This window comes from Pleurodeles waltl, chromosome 6 (genome assembly GCF_031143425.1).
Source record: "Pleurodeles waltl isolate 20211129_DDA chromosome 6, aPleWal1.hap1.20221129, whole genome shotgun sequence".
Lineage (NCBI taxonomy): Eukaryota > Metazoa > Chordata > Amphibia > Caudata > Salamandridae > Pleurodeles > Pleurodeles waltl.
In genome coordinates, this window is record NC_090445.1 from 1,179,716,165 (window position 1) to 1,179,730,392 (window position 14,228).

The following is a 14,228-nucleotide window of genomic DNA, read 5'->3' on the forward strand; positions in this document are numbered from 1 at the left end:
TAATACCACCAACAGGCCGGCGGACCAAAAAACGGAATTATGACCATGGCGGTTACCGCCATGGACAACCGCCACTTCTCCACTCCGACCACCAGGGTGGTGATGACTGTTGGGTGGAGACTTCGGTCTCCAGCCCGACGGCTGTCACCAGACCGTCGACGGTATCAGGACCCTGCATACCGCCATGGATTTTGTGGGGTTTGGAACCGCCACGAAATCCATAGCGTAGGCACCATCAGTGCCAGGGAATTCGTTCCCTGGCACTGATAGGTGTCTCCACCCTCCCAACCTCCTCCCCAGAGTCCTCCCCTCAAACCCACGACCCCCTTAACACCCACCAAAGGTGGAAGGACCCCCCTCCGCACCCCCAAACATCCACACACACCACCCCACCCCACCCCCTACACGCATGCACACAAAACTAATACACATACACGCAGACATACACGCACACATGCACACAGACATATACGCACACATTTCCCATACACACAACACACCCCCTGCATGCATACACGCACTCACACACCCTTTCTACACACTCACACGCACACCCCCATGCACGCACTCAACGCCCCCCCACCCCCCTCCCCTAACGGACGATCACCTTACCTTGTCCGGTGATCCTCCGGGAGGGAACAGGATCCATGGGGGCTGCTCGGCCGCCAGCTCCCCGTTACCAGAACACCGTCACGCTGAATCCTGGGACGTGATTCGGTGGGCGGTGTTCTGATGATGGGGCGGTGGAGGTGGAGCAGCCTCCATTTCACCGCTGATTGCCAGTATGGCTGCTGACGGCCCTCCATCCGAAAAAGGGCAGAGGGCTGCCAGCAGTCATAATATGCTGGGCGGGAGACCGCCTGCACTGGCGGTCTTTGGCCCGGTGGTACCTTGGCGGTCTTTGTAAAAGACTGCCGAGGTCCAAATGAGGGCCTATATGATCTATTATCGTATCAGTGTTTGTGCCAAAATAAAGAATTTGAATTGAATTGAGTAATGTTGCAAGAAATGCACAACTAATCAAAATTAGACACTAAATGAAAATGTAATACTGTAACAAATGTATAAACCAGTACAGCCTATTAGGCGTGCAAAAAACGCAACAAGCTTAACAGGAGTATCTCCTTTCTATACTTTCTATGGGCTACCGATATAAACAGTTTGAGAAACGTTTGAGGGCAAAGGTTTGTGGCAAGCCTCATGTGCGTTTAGGAAGGGAAAAGAGACCCTCTGCTGGTGAGATATGGGGACATGTTTTAATATTTAGAGAGTGTCTAACTATCAGCCTAGCTTTTGGAGGAGGGCTATTAATCATGGAGGAACTGATCTCTTGATAGAGGCTTTAAAATTTACTTGGAAATGGATTACGTGGGTTTTGCATAGCAAAAGAACAGGGTTACCAGAGGGGCCGTACGGTTAGAGAAAGTAAATGTGTAAACCACCTTGGTGAGATCTCTAACATGATTAGAAGAACAGGCAAACTTATAATGAAAAAGCCAATTTAGCATCATGAAGTCAGAATTGTAGTGTTGCGGTTGACATCTATTGTGTGCCTGTAAGTCTGCAGAATAAATACACGTATGGGTCCATTCACCCTGTCTGGTGTTGAGGAAGATGTTTTTAAAATCTTCCACAAACCACCTGTTGTAATATTATCCTGAGGATCATGCTTTGGGTCTAGAGGTCAGGGGGGCCAAGTGATTTCTCAGGAATGAAAGTTGATCATTCAGCTCATGGCTTTCTTCCCTCTCAGTAAAACTGGATAGGCAAATGGTCATCCCCAAATTGTCAAGAAGCTTCCATCTCCTGAATTCAGCCTTGAAGGAGAAACCAGGTATGAATGAGAGATAGCCATGAGCAGCAGTGAGCATTTTCTTTAATTTTGTCATCACCACCAAAAAGCCCACCTGAATTACCACTTGGTACCTTCTAGCAAGGGAGTTTTTAAATCTTTTGTTTTGGTTGTCAGTTTTGAGTAGCTTTTTTGTCTTTCGGTTTTCTTATTGGTCACCCAAGAACAAAAGGAGAGTCAGTGGTGTCAGTTTTAGAAACGTTAACATCTACAATAATTTTATAACACATGGCAGCCTGCCATCGCTTATCACACATTACTTGTGGCATCTCTAGTCACCTGAAATAATGAAATGTCCTAGCTGCTCCACTGTAATAAAGTCTTACAGCCTGATGCCGAGGGCTATATTTGTTGTTAAAGGCCTCACTTATAGACCCAAACTGCAGGCAAGAGTCTATAACGACAGAGAAGGCCTTTAAAAGCCTGTGTAGCAGAGGCAGAAGGGATATAAGACTATTAGAACATTCCAACCACTATGGGGAGAATGTTCTAAACTAAAAAGGGAGAACACAAAGACAAACATTGGAATGTTTGGCGCTCTAGGCTTATATCAGCCATTATAAGTCCAGAGTTTTTCCATTGTCTTCAATGGAGCTCTCAACATTCCAAAATTCTAGTAATTTAATACAGTGGATGTTGGACATCACAGTGCTCACTTTCATAATGTTAACAGCCAAAGTGAAAGGCAAGACAAGGAGATTAATTAAAGCTAAACTTTAAAAAGCATTATTGAAACCTGGCTTTTCATTCTCCTCTATTTTTCTAGATTACCTTTATCAGCAGAAAGGATATATGTATGGCACCATGTTTATTTTTGCGCAGTTAAGGGTGTTGCGTAGGCTCTCATTATTCCAATGAGACTACTGGATCTGCGGTGTGGGAGATTGAGTCTTAACCTACTACAGGTGACACCTGTCGCCCCAATCCGGGTTTTGCTCTGGCTAACTAGCAGTGCCTCATCTCTACCAAAGAGCAGGGATGATTGTGCAGCCGAGCACATGACACAATTGACTCTTCAGGGAAATCATGGTCACTCAGATCTCATCCACTTCTCTCAGTTACATTAGTCTCACATATACAAGGACAAGCAGAGGTAGTATATGTTTCAAAAAGGTTTTAATGAAGCAACTGCATCTTAGATAATAAAGCATGTACTGCAATAACCAGGACAATAAAGCTGGACAGGATTAAAATTGTGACATGGAGAGTAAAGCATAGAAATAACGCTGCTATATTGTCACTAGAGTCAACAGACTAATTCCTACCTAGGCTATATTAGAGCACAGCGTGTTAAGCTCTAGTTCAACCCTTCAGGTTCCCCTGGGAAGACATCATCCCCCATACCTGAGCAAAGGCCTGAAGTGTGCATAAGCAGCTGTAGCGAAGCGTTCAGCAATCAGCATACAGTCGTGGGCATATGGCTGGAATCTCCCTCTAACTAGTATGGGACAGGGAAGTGTTTTTATAATAAAACAGCTGATGTTCTGAGAAAATGTCCCCACGTAAGGATGTGTATGTTTCTATGAATACCAGAGACAAAATGTTACCACGTTTATCAGCAACCTATCTTACCGCAGCCTTGAGAGAAGCACAGAGTGAAAGAAATGTCTTGTTTGCTGGCCTAGGCAAAGAGCAGCTAGATAGAGAGAAATAAACAAGACCGCAAATGTGGCTGTTGCTAAAATAATAAACAAAGCTGAATAAAATATATCTCGGTTAAAGTGCAAAGAGGCAGACCTAGTGTGCTAAAATAACGTGCCTGGTCGTATAACTAAAATGGCTACACAACAAGGTGCTTATATGAAAGACAGACTCTCTATGCATGTTTCTACACATTTTGAACATCAGTGTTTTCTTTGAATCTATTTGTATGATACTGATGCTTACATCTTGTTGCAACGTATATCTAGCTGCTTTTTAATGTGTTAAATTACACGCTAGAATCAGCTTTTATTCTTCATGTGTGCAACTATCTAATATATCTCTGATGTGAAAAAGCAGTACACCAAGGATTTAAGAGGCTTGTGGATAGAGTTACTACATAAGTAATAAAGTAACCTGTGCCGTACATTATAAGGCCTCATTTCTCTATGTGGCCACATAACTTCTCAGTGACTTGCAGTATCCTTACAATGAATTGGGGGGACGCGCAGGATCACCGGACTGCTGCTGGGGGCGGGCCAACAGCCCCTTTAAACTTCTGAGGCACGCCCACTTCGCGGGGTGCGCAGGATCACCGGACTGCTGCGGGGGGCGGTCCAACACCCAAGTTGCCCGTCCTGCGCCCGTCCTGCGCCCGTCAGCGCCCGGAGGAGGCTGGGCCACATTTTTTCATTTCTGCATTCGGGGTTGGCGACCAGTCGTTGAACCCACAGCAGGCCTGAGGATTATAAACTGTTGTAGGCGAGCTGCATCATTCCAGTGTTCCAGCAAGGCTCCAGTAGGGCGGGAATAGGGCGGGAATAGAGGAGGCAAGTGCGCACAGTAAGAGGCTGATCAAGGAGTTTAAAACACGTCTGTTGGTTAAAGGAAAACAAGAAGGGATAAGATGGGCAGACGGAAGGGGGTGGCACCTCTGGAAAAGGCTGGTAATAACAAGACCTTGGATGGATTTCTTCAAAAAGCTGTTGGAGCCTTAGAAAAGGAAATTGAAATGGTTGAGCGTAATTAACTGCCCCTCCATTGTTGGCAGCTAACCGCCAATATTTATCTCCACCGCAAATTTCAATACAACTTCCTCAGTCACATGATTTACAGACCGCTCCAGCTATCCCACCCTCAGTCCTTTTAAGAACTATCCAGGAGCCAATTGCGGTGACTCAGGATGATGCCACTGAATTATCAGAACTGGCACAGCCGACTTTAGGCAGGTCTGTACCCAATCCAGAGTGCAATACAAAAGGGAAAAGGAAACGAGGTGAGGCAAATCTAAGGAAAAACGGACCCGTATTTTGAGCTCCCCCAATCTCGGTGCATTAACTGGGAATAAGGACCACTCACCAGTTCAAGCATGTACTGTTGACCATTCAGCAATTGATTATATAATAGAACATATAAAAGAAGAGCTTTCTGAGAAGCTACACCCTATAGTAACCCGCCTACAAGATACCGAGGAGAAATTGGGAGGCCTCATTAAGTCCCAGCAGATGGTTACTCCCCCCTTAGTGGATTTGCAACTTCCCTGCCAAACTCTTTCTCCGAGTCTACCGGGCAATAGTGACAGTAGTCTCCTTTTACCACTGGCCAAGGATCATAGGCTTTTAAATAACTGCCCTGATCCCCTCCATTAATCAGAGAGGGATTCAATTGGCAGGCTGGCCATTGCTTCAAAGGTCAAGTGTTCTAAGGTATCCGCCTCCTTTTCGAGGGGAAATGGAGGAACAGTTTCTTCCAACGATACGACAAAGAAAACCCATAAAGCTATTCCTGCTCAAAATTACCAACAAACAGGCCCCCTGGAGTCGGTGCAGATGGATGGAGGAATTAAGTTGAGAACCTTACATCTTCCGCCGGAATCCTGCCCATACGTTCTTGTCATTACAAGTGTTCCTAAACTCAAAACCAATATCTCTGAATCATTCACCAAATTGAAAAACAAGGTCATACACTGGCTACATATTAATGCCAGATTTGCATTTCACATGGTACCCTCAATATTAATGGTGAGGAGGGTGGGTTGGGTGGGTCCATTGAAAAAGCCTGGCACGGGGATTGTATTGTTATTAACTTTGATTCACCTGCCCTTGTCCAGCAGCTTTCTTCAAATGTGTGCAAATATAATCCTCTAGGGGGCGAAGTATCTCTGTGCAGACTCCAGGCTTTTTATCCTCAACTAGTTACACTAGCCATTATTGGGGCGTTGATGCCACTTGGAGGCTCTACTTGTTCTCAGATGCAGCTTGCCCCCCAGTTAGGATGTAGCTCCCTTTCTCCCTCTCTTTCCGAAGTCCATTGACTCAAAGCCAGCCCCACACAGGGCCCACCTAAGTCCCTAGGAACCAGATATTTGGACAGGGATTATCTTGTATCTAGAACTACTGGAACACGAGGACTAGGAATAGGTAGCCCTGAGGCTGACCAGACTCCTACTGTAGCCATTAGAGGCTTTACACTAACTCCTCCACCTGCCCAAATAGAACTTTGTAGGATGGAAAGCAGCCAGCCTCCATTCTGTCATGAACTCGTGAACTGAGTGGGGAGATTACTACTTTGGGAGCTAGTGAGGAGGGCGAGGCTCATGTGAGCAATCCTGCATCGGAACCCATAGGTCCCAATAATTGTGGGACTATCCTACCTGCCCGGATATTTGATCTGACCACGACAGGCTTCGATCTAATTGGGGTGAGCGATCCTTTGGGTGATAAAGCAGCGGAACGTGTAATTGAGACTAGTCTAGCTACGATTGCAAGGGGCACCAAGCCTTCTTATTGCATTCCACTTGTTGGAGGGCAGTCCCCGGCTAAAGCACGGCAAGGTAGAGCAGATGTGTTAGATACAGTTCTAAGTTGGAACATTGCAGGGCTGGAGAATAAAATGGGTATCCCTGAATGGGGTAAATTTAAAGATGAACATAAGATATGTCTCTTTCAAGAAACGTGGGCACTGGAGCCAAAACATAGAATTGGGTTTAAAAGCTATTGGGTCTCAGCATGCAAAGCGACCTCTGGGAGACCTTCAGGTGGACTGCTTATATCGCTCAGCTGTTCCCTCAAGTGTCGGGTTGAAGTAGTAGACATGGGTTGTCCCGATCTAATGGGTTTAATAATACCAACCCTCAAGGAGAAACCGCTCCTAATAATTAACATCTATAATAGGAGTCTGGGTAGTAAATATGAGTCACACGCTTTGACTATTTTGGATAGCTTTCTTTCGGGTAAAACTTCCACTTATTTCATTCTAATTGCAGGGGATTTTAATGTTACTTTTGAGCCCTATTCGCTGGCTCAGGAATTATACAAAGAAGAGGATGCATATTGGGGCATCCCACAACTGGTGTTGAACAAAAGACCGAGAATGAATAGAATAACACATCAAGTTGTGGATTTCACACTGGCATATGGTCTTCGGGCCTATAATGGTCGCTCCCGCTCGGATGCTAACCTTAATTCTACCTTAAGGCGTGGAGCCCAAAAGATAGATTACATTTTGCTTGATATTCGATTGTGGGGGTCACATGGCTGATATGAAGGTTTTAGAACACGAGGAAAGTGACCATGAGCCACTAATCTTATCGGTTAGGCGTCTGCTACCTTTACTTGAAGCCCCTTGTCCTAAGATTTGTGATCAGCAGCTTGTATTGACAAATAATAGACGTGATGTCAAATGGGAATCTGTGAATACTAATTTAGGCTCTATTACATCCATATATAGCTTATTGGCCGACCAAATGGAGCATATGTCCCTGCTCTTAGAGGATGGTGATGGGCTTGTAGCAGCTCATATAGAATTATTTAATTCCTTAAAACATTTTTTCACCAAAGAGATCGTTAGTAAAGCAAAAAAGAAGTGCAACGCAGGTGGTTTAGCATTTCATGTAGGGAAGCACAGCATAAACTATTGAGAGCTCTGGGAGGGGGACAGACAGAGCACATAAGACAATCGAGGAAAGACTACAAACAGGAACTTAGCAGAGCTTGCAGGAGCTGGGATGAGTCAAGATGGGCTGCCCTTCTGGAGTCTGCAAAAGTCAATGACACTTCGAGGTTCTGGAAATTGATTGCCGAAGTTAGTGGGGAATCTTGTCTTCAGCCTGGTACCTCAATTCTTCCCACAGTGTGGGCTGAACAATTTGGCGGATTATACTCCGGGCCTGCTGAAGCTACTACTAGGGAACTGAATGATACTATGACCTCTGAGGCCTCCCCAATCAAATTTACCTTGGCAGAAACCAAGGCTGCAATTGTTTCATTGAAGTGGGAAAAAGCCCCAGGTCTTGATAAAATCCCAGGCGACCTTTATAAGACAAGACCGGACATATGGGCCCCATATTTGAACATGGTTTTTAATTTAGTTGCAGCAGGAGTGCCAGTCCCGAGCTCCTGTAAGGGAGTGGAGATAGTCCCTGTTTTTAAAAAAGGCAGTCCCTCTGATCCCGCTAACTACCATCCAATATGTTTACTTGACAATTCTCAAAAAATCTTTGCAAAGCAAGTCTTGTCCCATCTCGAAGAATGGATTTTAGAGTCCAAAGCCCTCTCTAATTTGCAAGCAGGGTTTAGACCTGCAGTCAGTACCATAGACCAAGTCCTAAGATTCCTAGCACTCAAATGGAAGACCATGGAAGTAGGAGGGGGAAATTTGTATGTGGTTTTAATTGACCTGAGAGGCGCATTTGATTTGGCCCCCATAACCTGTTATGGTTGACATTATCTAACATAGGCGTTCCTAAAGGTCTTTTGAAACTTATGGTTCGACCTCATGAGAACACGTATGCACAAATTAGGAGTGGAAAGGATGGCGATCTAACAGATCCAGTTGCCATTAAAAGAGGAGTTAGACAAGGTTGTGTTTTAGCCCCTATCCTTTTCCTCCTATATATAAACAATTGCATTAAATACCTAGTAAATTGTACCAATGACTCGCCTAAGTTGGCAGGGAAGAAAGTGCCATGTTTGCTTTACGCGAACGATACCATCTTGTTGACCAAAACATCTATGGGAATTCAAAATTTGGTCAATCAGTTCTGTGCATTTTGTAGAGATTATGGGCTGGATGTCAACGTTAAGAAAACAAAACGTATGATATATAGCGCCCCGAAAAAGAAAATAAAAGCAAATATAGTGATGGACTCAGTCCTTTTGGAGAGGGTCACGGAGTACGATTATCTGGGCATTAGGTTATCGGATAGGAGCAACTGGGATGCAGCTATTAGAAAAGGGGCACTTATTATAAGCCAAAGAGGTGGAGCGTTAGAACGAAAGGCCAGAGCCGTAGCGAGCCCCCCTCTGATTCCCATTTCTGAAATTTACAAAGTTCAAGTCCGTGCTGCTGCCCTGTATGGAGCAGAGCTCTGGGGTTCTTACAGACAATTGGATACCCTCCAAATTAAAGAAAATAATTTTCTCAGAGTCAAATTTAGGTTAGGGAAGGGCACGCCGATGATCCCTCTTAGACTAGAGCTGGGTATAAATAGCATCAAAGATACAGCAGATTTAAGACCACTTTTATATTGGATCCGATTGTGGAAAATGGAAGAACTTGAGCCTTTCAGGACAGCAATCAAAGATCTTATAACACTTTATCAGGGATGGGAAAAAGTTTGTTGGTTGAGGGAGATTAAATCAGCTTGGGTCAAGTTGGGTTTCCCCCATTATTGGGAGAATCCTGAGATGATTCCTGCTAACGCCAGGTTTCTGGCTAAAGAGAGATATTGGGGGAAAGTTCATGATGAGTCCTTTCCCTGTAACGGGTCAGGTTGGTTGACAGCAGAGTTTTTGCTGGTTAAACACAAACCCCGGCCCGAGAACGTTTTGGATCTCCCTATACCAGCACGTGCCCGAGCCCTATTCCTTCAGCTCAGATATGGTACATTAGCAGTTAATAGTTTCACAGCTTGCTGGTCGATTAACAGCTCCATGTCTGATAAATGTATGAATTGCCACTCACGTAAGGAAACACCTGAGCATGTTTTGTTTTTCTGTCCCTTGTACAAGTGCCCTAGAGGAAAGTGGATTATCCCTCTGTGCAAGGTTTTGCTATTGCATGATCAAGCTATTGCCTATAGATTATGCAAATACCATTCTTTCACGTTGATAGTAAGCTCAGTCTCCAAATATTTGTCAACAGCTTGGACCATCCGCATTAGGACTATCTTAGACTCTGGTCTATTAGTTGGAGAGAGGTCTAGCAGCTAATGGACGAGGATTTTAATTGGCCATGAAATTCAAATACGATCATCTATGTTGTTTTACCTCTGGATTAATTTTAAAGATATTAGGTTTTTATTGTTGTTTGTGTTTTTTATCTGATTCTTCACCTAATTGATTCACAGTACTGTATCACATAGCACTTTGTAAGTAATAAGACTTATCCCCTATGAACAATTTATCTGAGAAATGAGTTTTACTCTGTGGTACTTTTTTAATGTTTGGTTCATAGTATTGCAGCATGAAGTATTTTTCGAGTACTATGAACTACTTTCCATGAATAATTTATTTAAGTAGAGTGTTTTTAAAAGTGCATATTTATGTATGTCTAGATTGAAGTATATGGTACTTTGTAGTTTGTATAGGTAAGATCAGAAAAGATTTAGCAAATAATCCGGTTTTCCCAACTTGTTTTGTTAAATGGGATCCATCAGGGCGAGGAAGCACCAAGTCAGGAGTATTATTTAACACCTGTTCCATTTGACAAGGAGTGTATTAATTGTATTAGTTTTTGTGAAGGTCATGATCTTTGTTTTACTTTTTATGTATGGTTGTTTTTATTGCATTTTAATGGTCTAATTTTAGACCGAATAAATAAATAAATAAATATAATGAATTGAAGGGGTGACTGGCAATATCCTTATAATGTGCAGCAGCATCCGTATAGTGTATGATGGGGGTACTTTATCCCTATGGCACATATTTGCCCTTTTTAGTCTATTACGTCAGATCCAATAATAACATGATTTCAAGATGTAGTAACAATAATTACATAATGGGGGCATGCGCACCACCATCAAGTTAAATCTATGGTTAGGTCAGCGGTAATTTATGAATGTGGAAGACTTATATTTAGCAGTTTAATATTATTTAATTTATTAACAGTCAACAGGAGAAAGTTAACCTGCTGCGTCAGGTGATTGAAACTAGAGATAGGCTTGAACACTACACTTTAAAATCATATCGACAACTCCTACACCTTGAAGGTGACAGCTCTGGGAGGCCCCTTGCATGGATCCTCTGAAGGGAACAGCTGCACTACTTAGTACACTATCTAACAAACCCCCGGGAGGGGGAGAAGCGAGCACACAACATGGTATAGTCACAGTATTCAGGGATCACCTTAAGGGAGTATATGAGATCCCAGGGGACCCAGAAAGATTAGAGGAATACCTAATGGAGGTGCATCTCCCTCAACTGAGTGAGACGGGGGTGCAAGCGCTGGAGGCTGACCTTACTCTGGAGGAAGTGAAGGTGGCCATTAAATCTCTTCCACTGGGGAGGAGCCCGGGAAGCGACAGACTCACGGCCGAACTCTATCAGACATTTGCGACAGCACTCGCTCCGTTGCTTTTGGCCGTATACAATGAGGCGTTCACTGCCATTATATTGCCAGACTCGATGCAGGAGGGCCTCATTGCGATGATCCCCAAATCAGGGACTGCCGCCTCTGACCCGGCGTCTTACCGCCCTATCACGATGATTAACCTCGATGCAAAGATCCTGTGTAAAATCCTTGCAATGCGACTTGCCACCGAGGTGACCCACTTGGTCCATCCTGACCAGTGTGGGTTCATACCAGGACGAAATACATCTATAAACACCTGTGGGCTCATGCATGTCCTTCATGGAGTTGAGGACAGTGAGGAGGACTTGCCGCTGGTATCGATAGATATAGCTAAAGCATTTGATACTGTCAATTGGGTTTACCTCCTCAGGGTCCTAGATGCCTTCGGGGTTGGACCACAATTTCAGCGGTGGGTCAAACTCCTTTACACCGAACCGTCAGCGAGGGTCAGAATGGGGGGACAGTGCTCACACAAACTGAAGATATGGAGGGGGATGCGGCAGGGGTGTCCTTTGTCACCACTGCTTTTTGCAATGGCCCTGGAACCGCTGGCATGGAGACTTAGGCGCGACATGGAGAGGTGAGGCATTTTTTGGGGTGGAACATGCCACCTGCTGTCACTGTACGCTGATGATATGGTTTTTTACCTGAGGGATCCCAGAGTCTCACTCCCTATGTTGATGCAAGAGCTGGAGACCTTCGGGCACTTGTATGGCCTACGAATTAATGAAAATAAATTTCTGATATTCCCCCTGGGGAGCCTAGCGCAGCTCCCACCGGTTGCACTGCCGATCATGCCCCTGTGCTGGGAGACTGACCACTTCCGATTTCTCAGGATTATGATGGCACGCACAGCCCAACTCCGTAATCAACTCAACATTGAGAGAGTACTCTCAGCGCTTGGAAGGCTCGGTGCGCTTTTGGAACACCCTCCCATTATCAGTAATGGGGCGAGTAGCAGTCGCAAAGATGGTATTTTTGCCTTGATGCTTGTATACCTTGCAAAGTTCGCTTGACACACTCCCTCGCTCGGTATTCAGGTGTCTGCACTCATTGCTGGTGTCCCTGGTATGGGCAGGGGGCCAATGCAGGGTGAAACGAGAGACTCTTCAAATCCCGCTCGCCGAGGGGGAACTGGCATTACCCAATTTGGAGTACTATTATTTAGCCTCCCAGTTACAATATGCGGCGCTCTGGTTAACGGAGGGTGACAATTGGGAGAAAACCCTACTTAGGGATGACACCCGGCGTGAAACCCTGACACAGCTGCTACATACGGGGGCAGAGGGGAACAATCACTTCCATACCTAATACAACACACAGCAATACTGTGGATGTGGGTGGTGAAAGTAGTTGTGCACTGCGCACCCTTTGCACGGGACTTTGAGTTCTAGGATCTTTCAGTGTTTCAACACTTGGCCTCCACGGTGGATGCTCGACCCTGGCAAGAGGTTGGGTGCTTAACCCTTGCGGCCCTCTACCCCAGTGAGACCTTTTGAACCTTTGAGGTGGCACGGGACACCTTCGGGTTGAACCAGGGACAGTTATTAACTTATGCCAGTATACTTTCTATAGTCCGAGAGATATGGCCCACTCACCCAGAGGCTTTCCCTCTTTGGTACTGTTTAGGGTACTACTGGAATACGGGGGGTAACATATTTTACCACACATATATAAGGCCATGGTGGCAGATACCCCTAAGCCTGTTCTGCGGGCTTGAGTGGCGTGGAACGTCGAACTGAGCGCACCATTGGAATAGGTATAGAGGAAGGCAAATGTGCCTTGCTCTGTCAGGGGACCTGTAACTCTAGATTCAAACTGATACATTTTAATTACATACTTTGCACATATGTCACTCCAGCCTTCTTCCATAGAATTGATCCTAGCAGGGATGATGGTTGCCAACGCTGCAGTGCGTGACCTGCAACCTTCCTATGCTTAGCATGGGATTGTCATACAGTACAAAGCTTCTGGGAAGTTGTGCTCCAAATTTTAGGAGTGGGGGTGGTGAGAGTCGAGCGAACACCGTTCAGTGCCTTCTGGGGGATGTCAAGAGAAAAAAAGGTAAAATAATGGAATGGAAATGTATGCAGCTGGCGCTGGTGTTAGTCAGGCGGAGGGTGGCGATTACCTGGATAAGTGCGCGGGGGCCAGCATACAGAAATGCCATAAAGACATCAAGGAATGGGCAGTGGCAGAAGAAATACGGTTACAGCAGGTTAGAAGGGATGAACACCTTGAGGAGGATATACAGACATGACAGGGGATACTTAGACGAATTGTTGAGGTTGAAGAGACTGGGCAGGATGTCTCCTTGGGTTCTCAGGATTAGCGGTGGGGCAGAACATGCTACGAGAAACAGTATTTGAACCGTCACAGGGAACGCAATGATTATGTATGATGCACACCTCTTGTACTTTTTGAATTTTGGATACAGACTAATTCTGAGATGGAATGTCATGAAGTAGTTTGGGAGAGACCGGCCTATGTTTGCAAACGTGGCTATGGTGCAATGTTTAGAATGTACAGAGAGTTGAAAAATGGAAAAATAAAGTTTTAAAAAAAGAACAGTGCTAAAGTGCTTGTGCTCTCTCCTGAAAACATGGTACACATGGCCAATACCCAATTGGTATATTTAATTTACTTGTAAATCCCTAGTAAAGTGACACTACATGTACTCAGGGCCTGGACATTAAGGGCCAGATTTACAACAAAGTGGCGCATCAGCTATGACGCCCCACTTTTCTTGCGCTTCCTTGCTCCCCCCTAATGACACCATGTGTGTGCCGTATGTACAATAGGGAGCACCATGGCACACGTTAGGACAATAACGTCAACATTTATGATGCTATTGTGGCACTTTGCAGGATTAGCGCCATAAATTGTGGAGCTAATCCTGCTAGGTAAAGGAAGGCCCATTGAAAACAATGCTCTGAGCAGGCATTAATAATGACGCTACAAATGGGCAGTGAAATGTTTACTGCAAAACAGTAGTTGCTGCACACACCGAAATTTCACAAAGCCCTCGTAAGGAGGCCCTTAATCTTCTGTCTTGTAACTAGATTTTCTCTGTACTGAGTCACCTTGCACCTCAAAGTGATGCCACACTCCTACTGAATTTGTAGCAAATTTTAAAGCAATTTTTGCTCCTCACAATATTTTC